Source organism: Protopterus annectens, chromosome 9.part0, assembly GCF_019279795.1.
Source record: "Protopterus annectens isolate FY-2018-M chromosome 9.part0, PAN1.0, whole genome shotgun sequence".
Lineage (NCBI taxonomy): Eukaryota > Metazoa > Chordata > Ceratodontiformes > Protopteridae > Protopterus > Protopterus annectens.
Window position 1 is genome coordinate 21,067,406 of NC_056743.1, and position 18,863 is coordinate 21,086,268.

Consider the following 18,863-nt stretch of genomic DNA (forward strand, 5'->3'; position numbering starts at 1 on the left):
TAGGCCAGGATTACAATTTGGTTTCTTGACACAAGTCCGTTAGGTATTCTAGTTAAGCTCTCTACTTAAAACACTCAAACACACTACAAATAAAATAACTCAAAAGTATGGAGACTTTCACATTCAAAAGGTTAAACACTGCAGACACACATGAAGGGTTATAAACTGATCCAAAATGCCAGTGGTGGCACTACCTCACAAAAAGCCAAGCGTGTTACCACAGCCAAAATGCAAACCTAAAGTCAGACAGATAATTAAAAAAGGATAAACACTGATCATACATAGCAAACCATGTCATGTAACCAGACACTGCATTGCCAATGGATGCTACCAATAGTCACTGCATTCCTGAAAGTCAGACCATGCATTTTTCTTGCAAGAAGCATACTTTTATCATTTGGAGGGAAGTAGGTAGCTAGCTCATTTGCTAATTAAACACAGTTAGGGGTCTAGTGTTGAGTGGTAATATGCAGCTGCCATTATTTGATACACAAATCCTGATGGTAAACAGGTTTCAGGAATGGAAATGGTTAAAAAAGATGACTGCTGCATTCAGAGTTAGTGCTACTGTGAGCACTGCAGTGCTGGCTGGCAAAATAGGCAGGAAATGCCTTCCCTTCAGCCAGATACAAAAATACGCTACAAAACTAGTAGAAGGAACAGTAAACTAATTGGAATACATGTATGAATTTGCCATTTGAGCCTTGGAAGTTATCTTGCAGGAAACATTGTCAACTGACCATGCACATCACAGGACATTTTTACATCTGTACGCCACATTTTTATCCCACCACATACATTGACTAAAAAGCATCAACTTGTTATGACTACCCTGATAAAGTACAAATACCTGTCACCAGCTCATAACCCAAGGTTAGAACCATGCTCCAAGCAGTCAAGGATTTTCTGGGAAACCAGAAAAGATGAAGATATCACCAGAAGACCAGTCTCCTCCCTCTATTAAACTACACCCTCAAAAATACATGTGTAGTTACAGTACAACATGAGAGACTAGAAATAACTCTATATATACACACACACACACACACACACACACACACACACACACACACACACACACAAAGAGAAAGTATGAGTAACTGCTGTAACATGTAAGATTTTCACAAGCATTGTGGGCCTATACTGAAAACATTTAAGTTGCCAATAGCAGGTCTCAGAAGGTCTTTGGGACTGCAAGTTGCCCATCTACATGAATCTAACATCTAATTTTAGACTCTAGGCATGTGATTATCCCAAAAATGGATGATGGAGCGAAAACTAGAGCATTTGTAAGGCTCTCCTACACAGAATAGGAGAAGTGACCATGCTCAACACATGCTTAGGCCAAGTACTCCAACAAGCAGGACATGCAGCAGCAAACAAACACTTGTAAATTAAAAGCATTCAAGTTTTCGAAAAAGAAAAAACAACCACTTACATCAACAGACAAACTGAAAAACATTTGCGTTTTCATTAAGCTTTACATAATACAAGCCTGGCTACAGCACAATTTAATTTTCATCACCTTGGAGTGCCTTCAGTGTGTGTGTGTGTGTGGGGGGGGGGGGGGGGGGCATCCTACTGCAGTCTTGTTTTCTTGGAAAGCTATTTCTTGCCATAAAGCTTTGGAAAGTCACAGCTGATTAAACCAATTCACCAGTTTTTGGGTTAAAATACAATTCTGTACACTTTGAATGGAATCTGTGAGAAATGTTAAGTTTGGAGAATCCTTTGCGTCACTGACTGATATGGAGTAACCAGCACAATTATGCTACAAAATAAGGAGAAAAAAATTTTGTTAAACACCCCTCCCTCCCCCCAAGAGAGATACATTGAACCCAGTTTCCTGGCTGTCACACAAATATAAACTAGGATTAAGGGCCAAAACTTGAAAAGTCATAGCGGACTCAAAAATTTACAGTACTTCAGGCACCTCAGAAATACAACTAAGAACAGCATAAAAATGGAGGGAAAAGTCACCACTGTAGCATGCAGGAGACTTACCAAAACAATCTTTTGGGCATCCATCACCTGAAGATCTCCCAGCAAAACTAACTAAAGTATCCAAGTCACTATACAAGCCATAACCTCTGTACTAAAATCCAACACTGTGTCCAAATCACAAGCTTTACCAGACATCACACTCCCACTCATACTCTCTAAAAGCTACATCTACCCTATTTTAAAACTCCCCATATTGAAACACATGACAATGTCTGCAGTTTTCCACAAGAATAACTGCATGAATATAGCTGCCAAGGGCCCTGCCTACTCAATCAATCATAGCGAACAGACAGACCACAACACAGAAAGAGGTACACAAGATCCATTTCACAAAGGTGGCGCACCTCACAACTATGCTAACTTCAGGCCAATCTCCACCTGTATAAAAAATTCTTGGAAAAAAAATGCACATGCACTCAATTATCTATCTGCGTGTAGATAACGTTCTTTCATCAACACACTACAGCTTTTCACCCAACCATAGTACCACCATAGCCTTACAAAAATTTACCAACAATAAAAACTGAAATTCCAGCAGTCCAGTTTCTACACTCAAAAGCATTCGACAGTCTCCCATCATCTATACTATAAAAGTGGTCTTCTCTAGGCCCCTCTTTATGCAGCTATTGAGCCAGGTGAGAGACATTACCAGACAAACACCAAGTTGTCAAATGTCAACTTGAGTATTCTTATCAGTCATAGCTGGTGTACCACAGGGGTCCATACTGGGAACACTCTGTTAAATGTGCTCAAAAAATTGCCTACACCCCAGTAGCTAAACACACTACTCTAATTCAATATGTGGGTGATATTACATTAAGCTCCTCCACCCCTACTGTTCACAGATAAGAACTGACTAAAGAATCCTGTGTAGTCTAGACAGGTTTTAGTGGATACTCTACTACTGGGAAAAAAGGCCCATCACTAACAGTATACCCCCAGAGCTTCAATCATTAGCCCACTCGTTTGGAATTAACTTCTCAGTGCGCAAAGCAAATGAGAAGGGTTTATGGCTGACCAGTAGTGCTGAGGTCTTGAAACTTGGCAACATCCACACACTCCCTAAAGGGCACTAAAATTCTCCAAGATGTCCTTTCCCAAATAAATAGTTGGTGTCAATCATGAACTAAAATTATATATTTCTTGGCATTTAACAGTGTCAGTTGGCAAACATTACTTCCCTTGGGATCTAGGAACCTATATTCAACTGTTCTTTGATGATCATGTAGCCACTATAGTAAGAATTTTTTTTCAGCTGTACAGCTTACATATAAAGTTATGGAGTCCAGCTCCAAGGATGCAATTGTTCCTATGTACTTTGCCCTCAAGGCCAATCACTGAATATAGCGCACCGTTCAGTATGTACCAGTGCACACAAATGAAGCATCCACAGCATTCTCTCATTTAAACCCATCAAGAACCTAAATTACAAAAAAACTATGCAGACTATGTCAAATCCTTGTCCCTCTTCTTGCAATCATACAGGTTACCGAGACTCAACCTCTGCCTCCCATATACAGCCTCAAGTCAATTCTATCCAGTCAGCCTATAATACATTCACAATTCAGTGGCAGCATGAACACCTGCTCAGAGGATCAGAAATAGAACATATGCATCACAGAATACCTTCTATGGAACAGTTCTCCACTCCACATAAGCAAAGTACTTCTCTTAATCTAATCAAATTAAAATATGAAGATTTATGGGAAACTGCATACTCACCCCCAGTTCAGCACCCATGTCACATTTCCTTGTTCTGTCCCCCTCCAGGTTACATGTACGCAAAATATAATGGCTAAAAAACTACGGGAAAGCAAACCAATGCTTCTTAAGAGCTTCATATCAATGGCCAACTAACTACCTATGAACCTACAAGAAACAGAGTGAACAAAAGACTCCACAATGCAAGATCAGGGTCAAAAATATTTAAAGGACCCAATGTAGAGGAGCCAAGTTCTAGGCTTTTAAGGGGGTATGATGATCACTCTGGCACCAAGACTGGCTTTGAATGAACCTGGTCATGGACAAGAAAGGGGCCAAATAATTACTCTGGCCTGGAAAAGCTTGACTTCAGGAATAAACTGAGTCAGAGAAAAAAGGTGGAACCATACAGGAAGCACACTGGCTGGGAATGTGAAACCCACCACTGGCTTGACCTCAGGAAATTCAAGATGATGGGAGCTGGATGCACACCAACATACCTCAAAGATGAGACACCTTTCAAGAAGACATTAATGTGGCCACTTGAGCAGCTTTAAACGAGGCTTTAAAGCCCACTGCCACACCATGACAGCCCCTTGTAAAGTATTTGAGAGTTCATTTTACTTTGCTTACAGGCAACACCACAGCCACGCTGTCCGACCGAATGGAGAGATCACTCTTAGGAAGCAAGCCCTCAAAGGCAAACCACATTTTTCAGGTACTCAAACTTCCAAGCCAAATAGTAGAGGTCCTTTCAAAAAAGGATACAGTGTCTTCGTCTTAAGCAAAGACGAGTAAGCAGAGCCAGGATGTGCCAGTGCATTGTGATGCTGGCTACTACTACTCTAGCAGCTCCTTCCACCATAGCGCGTCCCAGTGACAAGACTGCTAAAAATGTGGGCAGGAGTTGTTGAATCCATTGTCTCCTTCAGTGAAACATCTAGTAATTCTGCCACAGGTCGTACATATCACCGACAAGTAAGCATTTGGTGGGGCTTCACAAGTTTGTCGAAAAGTTTAGCTTCTCTGAGACTGAAGCAAAGGATCTCTGTACAGATCGCACCTCGTTTGGGAGTCCCTGCACAAACTGTATATTCTTGTAGAACAGAACACTCATTTTGCCGTCTTATGATGGGCAACTACGTTGGAGTTTTCCCATGGAACGGCAGTGTCAGCATTATGTCAAACAAAAGAATGATTTGGATTTTTTTTGGGGGGGGGGGTACTCTTCTACACTGTGGAGACCAGACCATCCTCAACTGTACAATTTCTGTCTGACCCCTCTTCAAGGTCAGAAGTAATCCAATACAAGTAGATTTGCCTTGGCAGAGGAACTTTTTGGTCTCTTGTGGAGGTTCAGAATTAAACTACTCCAATACTTTTTTTTTTTTTTTTTTTTTATTAGCTTCAGTGGGGGTGAAATATGACAAAAGCTAGAAGCCAAGTTAAATGGGTAGATTTTGCACATAATGAATAACAGTGCTTGCTGAATGGGGCAGGCAGAAAAGTAGCAGCAATAGAAGCCAGACAAAACAGTTGTGCAAGTTACAAGCACAATTCAAAGTGAAGCCAGACACTACATAATTTAAGCCAAGAATTTCTACCCCACACTAGCTAGAGACAAGAGTGGAGGTCTTGAAATGGCAAGCATCCAACACAATGTCCCCAGCCAACATATCACAATCTAGGGTTGGGGTCACCACGGAAATCTTACAGATTATAAAGTTGACGGACTTCAGACAGCAAACGATACGCACACAAAAGCAGAGTATGGACGGATACTAAAACTTAATGACCAATGTGATTTTTAATATACATGCCAATACTATAATAGTAACTTTAATGCCCAATACAAGACAAACATCCCACTAAATGTTCTTGAGGGAGTGTGCAGTTTCAGAAGGAACAGGAATTCTGTAAACCTCTTTCCTGATGGCAAGAAAGAAGAGAAGGAAATCAGAGCAGCGCCACAGGCTTAGAAAGACCAATTCTACATCTGAAGAGCTTAAACAGCCAGAAAAGGTTACAACTTAAAATGGCCTATGTCTGGTAGTATTGCTTAATCTTAGGAAAATTCTATAGTCATTAAATGTTAACTGATGTCATGTTAATGTGCCCATCAGCACGCACATTTAGTAGAAAAGTGTGGATAAGCAGAGTGAAGTGGGGCTAGATCCAACCACATACCCAGAGAAGGAAGAAAAAAAAAAACACACACTAAAAAGATAGTGATCAACATAGGAAAGGGAGAGGCAAAACAGCAAGTAAAGGCACTAAAAGTCCATGTCAGCAAAAAACAGTGAAGAAACTCCATGGACCACTGGGCTATAGTAAAACATAGAAATCTTTTAATGCAAGCGCTTTCAGGGTACACCCTTCAGATATATAAAAATAAATAAATAATCAGTGAGCCAATAAGCAACTAGATCTAATCATCCAAGTAATAGATCTACACTTATTAACTGGTTAACGGTACCACTCTATCAGCACCTAGGATTATAAGCCATTGTACCGCACAGTATTCAGTCTGACAAATATCGTCCCCTCCAGGATTCATTTATTTATTTTAAGTTTGATGACCAGGGAAGTCCACTGGGCCATAGAGAGCCCATTTTCAGTGAAGGCCCAGGGAGAAAAGCACCAATTATTGCAAGTTACAAGAAAGCAATAAGGATTTGTACAGAACAATTAAACATCTGCAGAAGAATACATCATATAATAGGCACTTAGTGAGTTAACATTATGTTATTATTTACAAAAAAGACATTTATATAATATTATACTATATTATTATGTATATTATTATATTTAATAACCAATTGTAAAACCATAAAGGTAAAATGGTGTCCTGGGTATACTTTGATGTGTTGAACGAGAGCATGATTCAGTTGTATAGCTGACAGTTGTTTCAAGATTCTATCCTTCATTCTATGTAGGGAAGATAGAATGAAGCGCAGCATATGCATCTAGTTAAATTCACAACATTCACCGAGTTACAGTTTGCTAATAACTTAGGTTTAAATACAGTTATCAATAGGGTATACAAATTCTTGGATTTTGGATATAAAAACTCCAGCTTTACTCCGTAGCATATCACCTACTCCGAGGTGATCTCTGCCTAACATATAAAGCCTATGTCAAACCCAGAGCTGTTGGACATGCTACAGCTAAAGAAATCCCAATCCCTCAGAGCTACACGTTCTAGGGACCTAAACCTTGTCACCACAATAAACAGGACACACAGGAGGGATAGATTTCTGTCCCAGAGACTTCCTATACTCTGGAACAAGCTACCCATCTATGTCAAGCAAAGTTCTTCATTAGCACTCAAGAAAAATCTTGATGAGTGGATGGAAAATAGGAAATACACCCCAGGGATCACGTCTGTGTCTCTGCTGGACAGTGGCACAGGAAAATAACTTTCTTGGGTGGCGTAAGCTATGGAACCTTGCTGGCTAGGCTTACGTAGGCCCTTGGGCCGATAGCCTAGTACCTACCTATGAACCTATAAATGGACACGCTTTACAGCGCTGACAGGAATATGTACCCATTTTGCCTGCTCGAAGCTTCAATTACCTTTTTCCTTGTCACACAGCATCTGTTCAAGATTATTATTTCTCAAAAAAAAAAAAAGAAAAAAGGGGCTGCTCCCATTTCCTTTTAGGTGTCATCTGTTTATAAAATCTTCCAATTACCCCATATTACATCACATACCCTCAATGTCTTTACTATATTTAAAATGTACAGATTCAGTCTACTTCTAGGCTGAACCCATCTTACTAAACTAGCTGCCCTACATTCCACCCCTTTTTTTAGAAAGCCATAGTGCTGCCACTGTCTCTCTGTTTTGTAGAGTATTGGAAACATACTTCACTTCTTTAATACGGTACCCCATCTCAGTAAACCTGGGATTAGAGCATGCTTTTTGATTTTTTTTTTTTATCAGGTAGGAATTTTAATACTCCATTAATCTTGGTTACTTTGAACGTGAAGAACTGGTTTACAATTATTCCGAATAAGGAAGGAAGAACATATGTGGTGGACAAGTGAACCGGGGGAGAGGGGGGGACAGACTACCTGCTCAGAGTTTGTGTTGGACAATCCTAACATTAGCAGTGCAAGTCCTAGATTACTTGAGTTTGCCACCTTAAAATCATTTTGGTACATAATTAGGATTGGATGCATCATTTCTTAGTTGTTAGGTGAAACTACATATTAAAAAAAATAAAATAAGAGGACAAGCTACTCATGTCCCACCAGTCTCAATGGACTTCAGATACTTAGGGCATCCTCTACTCAAATATTTCCAGTACTACCCACTTCTTGCAGCTTTCACACACACGTACATATATGGGTAGGATAGTGAAAGATAAAGGACTTCAATAATTGTCTAAATTTTTGGCGTCATTTGAAAGGGATCCAATATTTGTCAGCCTTAGAGGATATGAAAGAAAGGCCATGCTGCTTCTCCAGGATTGTCCCGCATCTGTCCCCAAACACATTGTTCATTCCCATATTTGTTTACTGGGAATACCAACCTGAAAACTACCAACATAACACAACAAAGGGAATATGAAGATGTTACTGATCAATGCTAGGAGGCTAAACAACAAACTCCACTCCCTATAAGCCCTCCTCACCCTAGAGAATTGCAGACATTCGGAGCCATGGTTTTAAATGGTGGCGAACACGCAGGGCTGTGTAGGGCAACACCACCTTCCACTGTGCAAGGGGGGCTGCAAAAGTCTTCATTTGCATCCAGAAGAGATTCTCAAAGGCTGATACAGCAGCATAATGCACTGCAGTTTAATACCCAGATGACAACCAGACATCCTGTGCTACACATTACCTATAGAACTTGCTCTCTAACCCAGTAAAGCCACATCACCTACTTACAGGTACTGGAATCACTCTATACTAAACCTAATTTCCATTTTCCTATGTGATCTAAACTATCCAACTATAAACTGGAAAACCTATACCACCATTACTGCATAAGCCCAGAGACTCATGGACTTAGCAAAACACACATGCCCGGGAAAAAAATGAACCTGATTACTCACTAGGGTGAACATCGGGGACATTGTCCTTACTAATATGGGTACATCTTGTACCATCCTTTGTACATCTTTGCCACTTAAAGCAATCTCATTAAAAATAAAAATTGTAACCACAGCCCCTTCCACCAAAGGTACCTTTATAAAGTTTCGCCAAGGTAAGGTACCTACTCTAAGGTGATGCAATGGCAAGCATTGAATCCCTAACAAACCCAGGTAACTCTGCTGAATAGGCAGAAGTGTACACCACCACACTATACCAACATGTGAAACAGTTGCAGCTGTGCCCTGTAGGAACAAACAGGTCAACCCCCAGAAACAAGCCATAATGTTAAGCATTACAGTAAAAGGAAGATTATTTTCACCTAGAGAGTAATTCCCAATACAACAAAGTCCTCATCTTTGTAATAAGCAACTCTGGAGCTTAAAATCCACCAAAGTCAAGTTTTGAGTCAAAAATAGTCACCCAAGCCAAACAAGGCCTTTCACAGTCATGTTCAAAAACTCAGAAGCACAATGCAGCACTAAGCTGAGCCAACTGCAAACAATGTCACTTGTATACAGAGACTGAATGGGCAATAAATTTAGTTCCAAAACTGTAGCCCTAGTCTTCCACCCCTCCATCTACTCCACAAAATACACCTGAAAACAACTCGCCTCTAGCTATCACACAAGAACTAGTCCTGAAAACAGTATCAAAAGCTAAAAATACTGAATCAATGGGTCTTGGCAATACATCCCCAAGATGCATCTTAAATAGAATGAAGCACAATTTAGCCCCACCACCCCCCAAAAAATGTACACAGCCGCAGCTTCACACAGGTTGAGTATCAAGTGATTGGTGAGCTAGTCAATACCCTGGATAAAGAAGGGCCTTTCGTAGACCCCCGTCTCGCCAGCCTCACATCAAATCCATGGAAAGACTTTGCATGAAAGACATCAATGACAACACACACAAGACTTAACTCAGTCTGGATTAGTCAAGGGCAGCTCATGCCTACTCAACCTGGCAGACCTCTCTAAAAAGACCAACAAAGCAACGGATGAAGGTAAAATGGTACACACCTAAACATGGCAAAGGCTTTTGCCACAGTCCTCCAGTCTAGCACAGTAGAGAAGCTAAATAGACATCTACATTACCCTCTGGCATGCCAACTGACTCACAGATAGGAAGGTAGGAAATCAAAATAGGGAAAGTTACCTCCAGAGACCAGCAGAGTCTCCTGGGTTCAGTGTTGCAACCTCTGCAGTTTGGCACCGATTTCTCAGAGATAAAAAAAACGAAAAGGCTCTGACTGACTTAAGTTTGGGGAGGACTGCAAGCAATCCTCCAGGAAGTTTTGTCTCCCTCTCACACACACACACACACACACACACACACACACACACACACACACACACACACACACACACACCTGGTGCCAGAAAAATGGACCGAAAATAAATGGGGGGGGGATCATTATAATCTTTGGGAAGTAATCTACCCTGGGAAACTACCACACTAACAATGCACCCTTGAGAGTTGACCCAGTAATGCAGGATTTGGGAACTTGTGGACAGTGCCCTAACTTGACATGTGTTCAGTGCTATAAGAGTCCTTCCACGTTGTGTAGTTGATAAACATAGGGATTGCATTCAGATCTAGAAAGGTCATTGTCCTCCTTTACATGGCCCTCAGTAGGCCATTATATAGAACTCCCCATTTAGCATAATCTGTCCAGACACACACCACCTGGAATGGTGAGGAATATCTTACTAAAAGAATACAGAGCCTAAACAAGAAGACCTATATGGACTGCCTCAAAGCCTCGTCATTATACCCTCTATCCTACAGACTGCAAAAAAAAAAAAAAAATTTGGATTTGCGTTAGGCAAACAAGGCATCCCTCCAACCCATTACTGATGAATTTACTGCAAATCAAGTCAAATGGAATGAGAAATACATCGTCTAGCTATCTAAACTTCTACCACGTCAACAGAACAGTTTGAAGGGACAGATATTTCCCAGTGGATACCGCTGCTATAGAACAGACTCCCCATCCACTTAAAACAAAGTTCATCTCTGTCCATTTTTAAAGTGCAACATAGATCAATGAACAGGAAACAGAAGTTCTACTCTAGGACTCCCCCACCTTACTACTAATGGAAAGATGCAGCTCCTAAATGCTTTATCCCATTTGTGTGCTCCCTCAAATTAATAGATGGCATGATTATTCCAGTATTTTCATTAGGGACATCTACTACAGGATAGTTAAAACCAATCTATAATCAAATGGAATAGGTTATTTTGAGCACAAAAAGGCAAATTGGCTAGGCTTAAAACGGCCCACATGGGCAGCTAAGCTAGCCTAATATATACATAACAGGTTCATAGCAAAGTACTTAAATATCACAAGATATCCAAAATATCTCATTACTGTATAGTTAATGTGAACTCTGTTTGCTAGCACATTTCAATTAAAACTTCAAAAAGTACTCTATGTACATCAAAACAAAAAGCACCTGCCCACCAGGCTAACTGTAATAAAACAATTTATTAAAGCGCTTTCGGGTAAATCCCTTCAGACAACCAACATAATATCAAAACTCACATTTAAAAGAAACACCCAATGAATTTTCAGTATTGAACTCTCTGCCTCTTTAGGGCAGGTTTGAGAAGTAAAATTCCATTCAAACCAGGGGCTCTTGTCCACCCTTAACTCGATAATCCATTTTGTTTCATTAAATTCAAAATGTCACCGTCCCTGGTATTCAACCTCAACTTGCAACACCATAAAATCAAATGTGTGCCTCACATCACTCATGACATGTTGACAAAGTATTATGGACATTGCCCAAGCGTATTGTTGATAAATTCTTTAAAATCCTCACTTTAAAATCCTTTCCTTTAAATCGACCGTTTGTCTTGCCTACATAAAATCAACAGTATCCCCTGCACCGAGCTAAATATGACATTCGTAGATAGACAGTCAGCATATTGGGCAAGGGAGTATCTTATTAGTACTGGGATGAATAAATAAATGTCTCATGATGCAAGTACATGCCTTGCAGTGCCTGCACGGAAAGGTGCCCAATCGTTGCGAAGGAACTATCATGGGAAACTTCCTAATTGTGCTTTGATCTCTACAAAGAGAATCTTTCAGATTATTATTACACTTGAAACTAAAGGAAGGTTTCACATGCACTATATTCTTAAGTTTCTTATCAGTTAAAGTTTTCCAATTATTCTGTAGGATGTCACATACACTCCCCTATGATGTTGCTGTACCTTAAAACAACACGTGGCAAATCTGCCTGTGTGCCCCTGTTGTTGGGAACCTGTTGTGCCAATGTAACATCCGAGAACCAAGGTTTTGCTCCAGTTTCTTACTTGCCTCAACAGCTTGCCGAGTAACTTTGCGTTTTGTGCATGCCTACATATAGTAGTTTACCCGAAATTGCTAGCATGCTAACAGATTAACCTTGACACCAGTTTCTTGTACATGCTGCTGATTTTTTTTACATCACCAGAGAATGAACTTATGCAGTTGGTTGAGAAACCCAGGGTGATCTAGAAATTCCATTCAGTGGAGAGCAGTATTTTGCCAAACGATCTATTCTGTGCTGTTGCTGCATATGATTTGAAATTACAACAAACCAAAACCAAGAAGCTAATGAGTGATTACAGGGATTTTTTGCATGGCAATGTTTTTACCTGGCCACAGGAGAAAGATTCACAAGTCACTAATGCTGGACTTGTAAAAGCAAACAGTGTCTTACTTCGCCTCAAACAGAAATGAACAGAGAAATGGGACAGCCCCTGAGGATACATCATCTGGATGTAGCAAGAACCAAACTGCTGTGTCCACTACACAAAGCACATTCAATGAGAGTCTGAAATTTATGAACTTTGAAGCACCGGGTTTATCCAAAGTGACCGACTGCTGCGACCAATTTACAGGGCCTTGGAGCTAGACCGAAAGTTCCTCAATCCTTCTAATTCCTCTTTTCCGAAACTCCCAGTTGCAGTAAAAAAAAGAAATAAAGAGTTGAAAAGGACAGTTCACAACACAGGATCGTGAAGAGATGGAAAATATAGTTTTGACCACTAATGGTGACTATAATGACGATACAGCTAATGTTTATGTTTTTATCATGTTATTTAAAATCTGCAGCCGCTCTGCAGTTTAACCCAAGGGTTTAACTTTCATTCCCAGTGTGGGTTCAAATTTTAGTGAAGTCATGCTCGATTTACATATGTTTGGTGGTAGTAATAATGTGGCTAGACAAAATGAACTAAGGCAACCCAGTGTCTTTATTCCACCATCCAACTCAACAGTTGAAACTAACTTGTGAAGAGGAAATGGTGACACACTTAGCATCTAAAGAGTGGCATGTTTACCACAACCCGACATCAGGTCAAAGGTGGGCCCTGAAATAGTTAATGTAAGACACCATTATAATTAAACCCGCCGACCAGGGGAGCAGTGGTGGTAATGGACCACCAATCTTACCATAACAAAGTTATGGACATGCTTTGCGATGATACAACTTACAGAAAGCTCTCTCCATTAGAGGTCAGGATGCTGGGTGGTAATGTGAAATGGGGGTTGATGCTGCATAAATATAACCGTTTGTACTGATGGAACATCCTGTAGTTCCTGTATTTAAAAGGATTTCCTAAAATACATAAAGATGTTTTGGACCCACCTCTTAGACCTACAGTGTTGGGCAGAGGATGGGTTACAGAAAATGCTTCAACATAGGTAGAATCAAGGATTCAAGTTAGTGACACCTTCTGTTCCTAGGGTCTTGAAAGATGCAGAGTACTTTACCTCTTTGCATGCACACAGATGGCTTAAATATGAGGATTATTTGTTACTTTGGATATAAATAACATTCAGTGTTACTTCTGGAGAGTATGGATCGACTGCCAGAGTCTTTTTTGAGGTGCAATGGAACGTTGGATACCAATATTAGGAGAACTATAGGTATCCTGCTTCGGTTTATACGGAAAAACATCATCTTTCTATATTCAGATTGTCACTATCAACACGATGTGGTCATTGCGATGGAGACGCCGTGTGCAAACTCATACACAAACCTGGTCTTAGCACACTGGGAAAATTAGGTGATTTTTGAGCATGCACACATGTGGAAGACATGCTTGGGTTATTATGTAAGCTTTGTAGATGGTGTGTTCATATTGTGGAAAGGTACACAGGATAAACTACATTCATTTATCACTTAAAAAAATTGAGTACAATGCCCCATTCGGAATGTATCCGACCCAACACTTGCAGCAGCTGGAGAGGCCACAAAAGTTCCTCACCAAAAGGATAAAGGGTCTCAAACATCTGTCCTATGCTGCCCGACTGAAAGAACTCCAGCTCTATTCAGTCGCTTACCGCTTGCTCAGAGGTGACCTTTGCCTAACATACAAGGCCATGTCAAACCCAGATTTGATGAATATGCTTCACCTCAAAAAATCTAGATCCGTCAGAGCCACAAGGGCGGGAGACTTAAACCTCGACACGGCTATTAATAGGACATGCTGGAGGGATAGATTCATCACCCAAAGACTCCCTATGCTGTGGAATAAAATCCCGGTATATGTGAGGCAGAGCACCTCGCTGGCCTTGTTCAAGAGAAATCATGACCAATGGATGGGAGATCGCAGATATACCCCAGGGATTACCTCAGTGTCACTGCTCGACAGAGGCACAGCAAAATAATGGGTATAGTTCCCCATACTAAAGGGGTGGCGTAAGCCACAAAACTATGGGCTAGGCTTGTAAATGCCCTCGGGCAGATAGCCTAGTATGAACCTATGAACCTATTGTAGATTCTAGGTAAGATTTACCATGTCTTGCTCAGACAGTGAAATTGATTTAGATGTAAGATTAAGAAAAAGGATGCAAAGGTACCATTCAAACTACCATGGACAAGGAACAATTGCTGGAAAAATACTTGGCTTCTGGTAGTGTGCACCCTAGGCATCTATTTAAGAATGTTGTAAAGAAACAGGCCTACAAGGTATCCAGACTTTGCGATGAAGAACAATTTAATATGGAATCTGACCGTTTGGTCACTAATTCTGGTAACAGAGGCTACAACCAGAAAGTTATTCAGCAAGCTGTTGAGGCAAGTAGAAGGGATAGGCCAACGAGGGCGAAACCTTGGTTCTCGGATGCAACACTGGCACAACAGGTTCCCAAGCAAGAGAGACAGGCAGATTTTGTCACATGTGATTTTAAGGTGCAGCAACAACATAGCAGGTGTAGGTGACATACAGAATAACAGAAAATTTTGTTAACTGATGAGAAACGAGATGCAGTGCATGTGAAACCTTCCTTTTGTTTCAAACACAGTAATAATCTGAAAGATTGACTTTGTAGAGAAAGCATGATTATGAAGTTTCCCCATGACAGTTCCTTCATGATGATTAGGCACCCTTCCGTGTAGGGACTGCAAGGCATGTCCTTACACCATGAGAACTTATTCATCCCAATACTAATAAGATACTCCCTCGCCCAATATGCTGACTGTCAAACTACGAATGTCATATATTTAGCTCAGTGCAGAGGATGGTGTTAGTTTTATGTAGGCAAGACAAATGGTCGATTAAAGTAGAGGATTTTTAAAGCATTTATCAGCAATACACTTGGGCAATGTCCATAATGCTTTATGTCAACATGAGTAATGTGAGGCACACATTTGATTTTATGGCGTTTACAAGTTGTGAGGTTGAATACCAGAAGTGGCGACATTGTGAATTTAACTGAATTCAATGAAACAAAGCGGATGGAGTGAAGAGTGGACACAGCCCCTGGTTTGAATGGAATTACACCTCTCAAACCCACCCTAAAGAGGTGTAAGAAGTTAAATATTGAAAATTCATTGGCCGTTTTTAAATGTGAGTTTTGATATTATGTTAGTTGTCTGATGAAGGAATTTACGTGAAAGCGCTTGTCTGTCATTTTGTTATTTTAATAAATTATTTTATTACACTATTTTACCAGCCTGGTGATCCAGTGTTTTTTGTTTGGATACTTTCTGTGGTTTGGCTAGCTGGACAGTTTGTGAAGAAGATCTCGTGTATATTTGTGTCTCATTAACCATTTTTCTTAAATCATACATGCTGAAGTGAAATACACTGCATGTACTAACTTTATTGTATACTGATAATACTTGAACTTTCAACACAAGAAATCTGGACAAAAACAGAAATAACTGGGGAACAGCCCAAAAATAAAGGCAGATTTTTAAATAGCGTCCTTAAAAAGTTGCTATAACAGTATGTTTTGTGTTAGCATGCATTTTCTGAAGGATATCAAGTCTATATCTCAAATGTCTCATTTAGTGGCTTCACTCAGCAATTTGCCAGAAATTCACAAATGTTATAAGGAACAGACCAAAAATCTGGACATTCTGCAAAGTCAGTACACTTGAGACATGGTACTGATGTTTCTGGAATTTTTTCTTCCAAGAGATTCCACAGAAACTGGTACTACTGGAAAGTTGAGCACTTCCTTTTAACTGCATCTGCACAACTACACACAACACTTAACTGAACTAAATACAAAACTGCACTTACACATGCTCATTACAAAAGAAAACCCCCATTTCCTGTGAAGTACCACATTGATGGTAGTCCAGAAAACCCCAGTTCCCATGAAGTACCACATTGATTGTAGTCCAATGAACACAGGTGTTATAAGAGACCTAGGAACACACAGGTTGACAGCAACCTCTCTGACCACCACACTGCCACTGTGGTCAGAAAGTTCTTCTATGTAGTGCATCTCATTACTAAGGGGTTTGCATTCAGGAAGAAAGAGAGGTCATTGGCCTAATGAGGGAAGAGTGGAAGGAGACGGAGTACAATGCCCCATTTGGCATGTTCCTCACTAGACACCTGCAACAACTGGAGAGGCCGCAAAAGTACCTCACAGAGAAGATCCTAGGCCTTAAACACTTGTCCTATATGGACAGACTCAAAAAACTCCAACTATTATCTGTCCCATATCGCCTACTTAGAGGCGATCTCGGCTTGACTTATCTGACACAGCTCTGTTAGAAATGCTACATCTAAAGAAATCCCAATCCCTCCACACCTTCCAGAGACCTCAACCTCATTACCACAATCAACAGAACGTGCTGGAGGGACAGGTCCATAACCCAGAAACTGCCCATGCTATGGAATAGACTTCCCATACATATCAGAGCACCTCAATGACCCTCTTCAAACGAAATCTTGATGAGTGGATGGGAAATAGAAAATTCACCCCTGGGATCACTTCAGGGGCTCTAATCGACAGAGGCACTTGAAATTAAGGTAGAGTGGCATGATGCCAGGGTAATCTTATGGGCTAGGCTTGTAAAGGCTCCAAGGCCATTAGTCTAGTACACACCGATGAACTTGTGTTTACTACAAATACACAAATTAAAATTATTTCTCAGTTAAGTCAATTGTACACATCATTTTATAATTATAAGATGATCACTTCCACTTTTGAAAAACTAAAGTCTAAAAAAAAATAAAATAAACAAAATTTCCTAAACCATTTTTACACGTTTATGAGGGAAAACGAATACAGACTAGGAAAACTCCAATACTCTACTTTAATACATACTGATGCACACACAAAACCTATAAATCAAATTGTCAAAGAGGCCTCCACCCAATGTGCTAATTGAACGACTTAAAATTAAATAAACATTACGTCCTCAAAAATATGCCGGCAGAGCATGTAACCCAAGTCAGACATACCACCGTACAAAGTCTGGAGGGAACATTACAAACACTGCTACAACCCTAGTCCTGTACTGGTCGCACTTTCAAGTTACAAAGTTCCCTGTACTGCAGTCAACAGTATTCATACCTACAGCACCTCCTACTCCAATTAACTGTGTCTAGTACATAGTAGTCATAGATCCTCCACACTTAAATTCGTTACCAAGTAACAAAACAACACTTTTAACAAATACCTATCACTATAACACAATAGACTAGATAGCAACCCAAACCACCTTACGTATTTAACTCAATCATTACTAAAACACAATTCAAACTGAAAAGGGCTCGCAAACCAATGGCACAAGCTAAATAAGTCTATTCCAAACAAATTTAATAAGGGTTCACAAGTGCCTTATGCATCACAGCGCCTAGGTCACTTCTAAGGGGTAGTGTCATTATCGCACAATTGGCAGACAGGGCAACATACAGGGGGATTTCAAACTGAAACAGTCATCTTACCTGCTCGGCCTGTAATATATACTACTATCCGCGCACGATCACAGTCTCCCGCGCGATAATTTCAGCGACAAACTCTGTCATAAGTGGTTCAGTAAGTTTTGCGCTTTCCGCTTTGCTTATGAGCTGCACAGTATCCTAGAATCGGATTGGATGAATACGTAACCACAACCCATTCAATGGGCGATTCGAATGGTTTACGAAGCCCCTTGCACAACGTCACTCAAAGAACCATGACAAACTAACTTACATTGAGAGACTAATTGTCCGTTATTCAAAGTGCAGCTAAGAATGTACCGGTTTTAAGACGAAAACTTATTTTTCTAATCCTTTTCTTAAGGCCATTCCAAGCTGAACAACATTGTGATTGTCTTCAGACTACAGTATCCAAGTGATTATGATAAAAACAAATATAAATGTCAAATAGTGTGTTAGAATTAGTAGTTTAGATAACCAGCTTGGAGATACACTACTGCACGCACAAAAATGGGAGTAAAGACGCTTTAAGGCCCAACCCATTATTTAATTATTTAGTTGCGTCAGAAGGACCGCCCATTTTTATGCCTACAGAAACTTTGTAGAAACGCTTTTTCTCTGCATCCCCTCGCACTACTTTTTTAATGTGTAGAATATGTTCCTGGCCGTAACTTACATTCTAGCCCCTATCACAGTAACTTGTCACTAAAAACTACAATACAATTCAAGTCTTATTGCAATTTGCAGAAATAGTGTAGCATATCTAGCCAAGGATTCCCTAATAGCAATCCTAAACTTGCCCAGCAGCCACATATCACCACATTCACTTTCAAAGCTGTGCCTAAACCATGTATAAAACTACTCTTAAAAAACTCAAACCATGCTCTTTT

At 40.3% G+C, this 18,863-nt stretch overlaps 1 protein-coding gene across 1 annotated transcript in view; it reads right to left on the reverse strand.

The window, feature by feature from the left end:
- The window catches only part of CKAP5 (cytoskeleton associated protein 5), a 4,315,141-nt gene extending 4,296,761 nt beyond the window's left edge, over positions 1–18,380 (reverse strand). Inside the window, exon 1 of the mRNA XM_044084803.1 lies at positions 18,001–18,380. The gene's annotated coding sequence lies outside the window, so the exon portion shown is untranslated. The remainder of the gene's footprint in view (positions 1–18,000) is intronic.
- Positions 18,381–18,863: the final 483 nt, after the last annotated feature.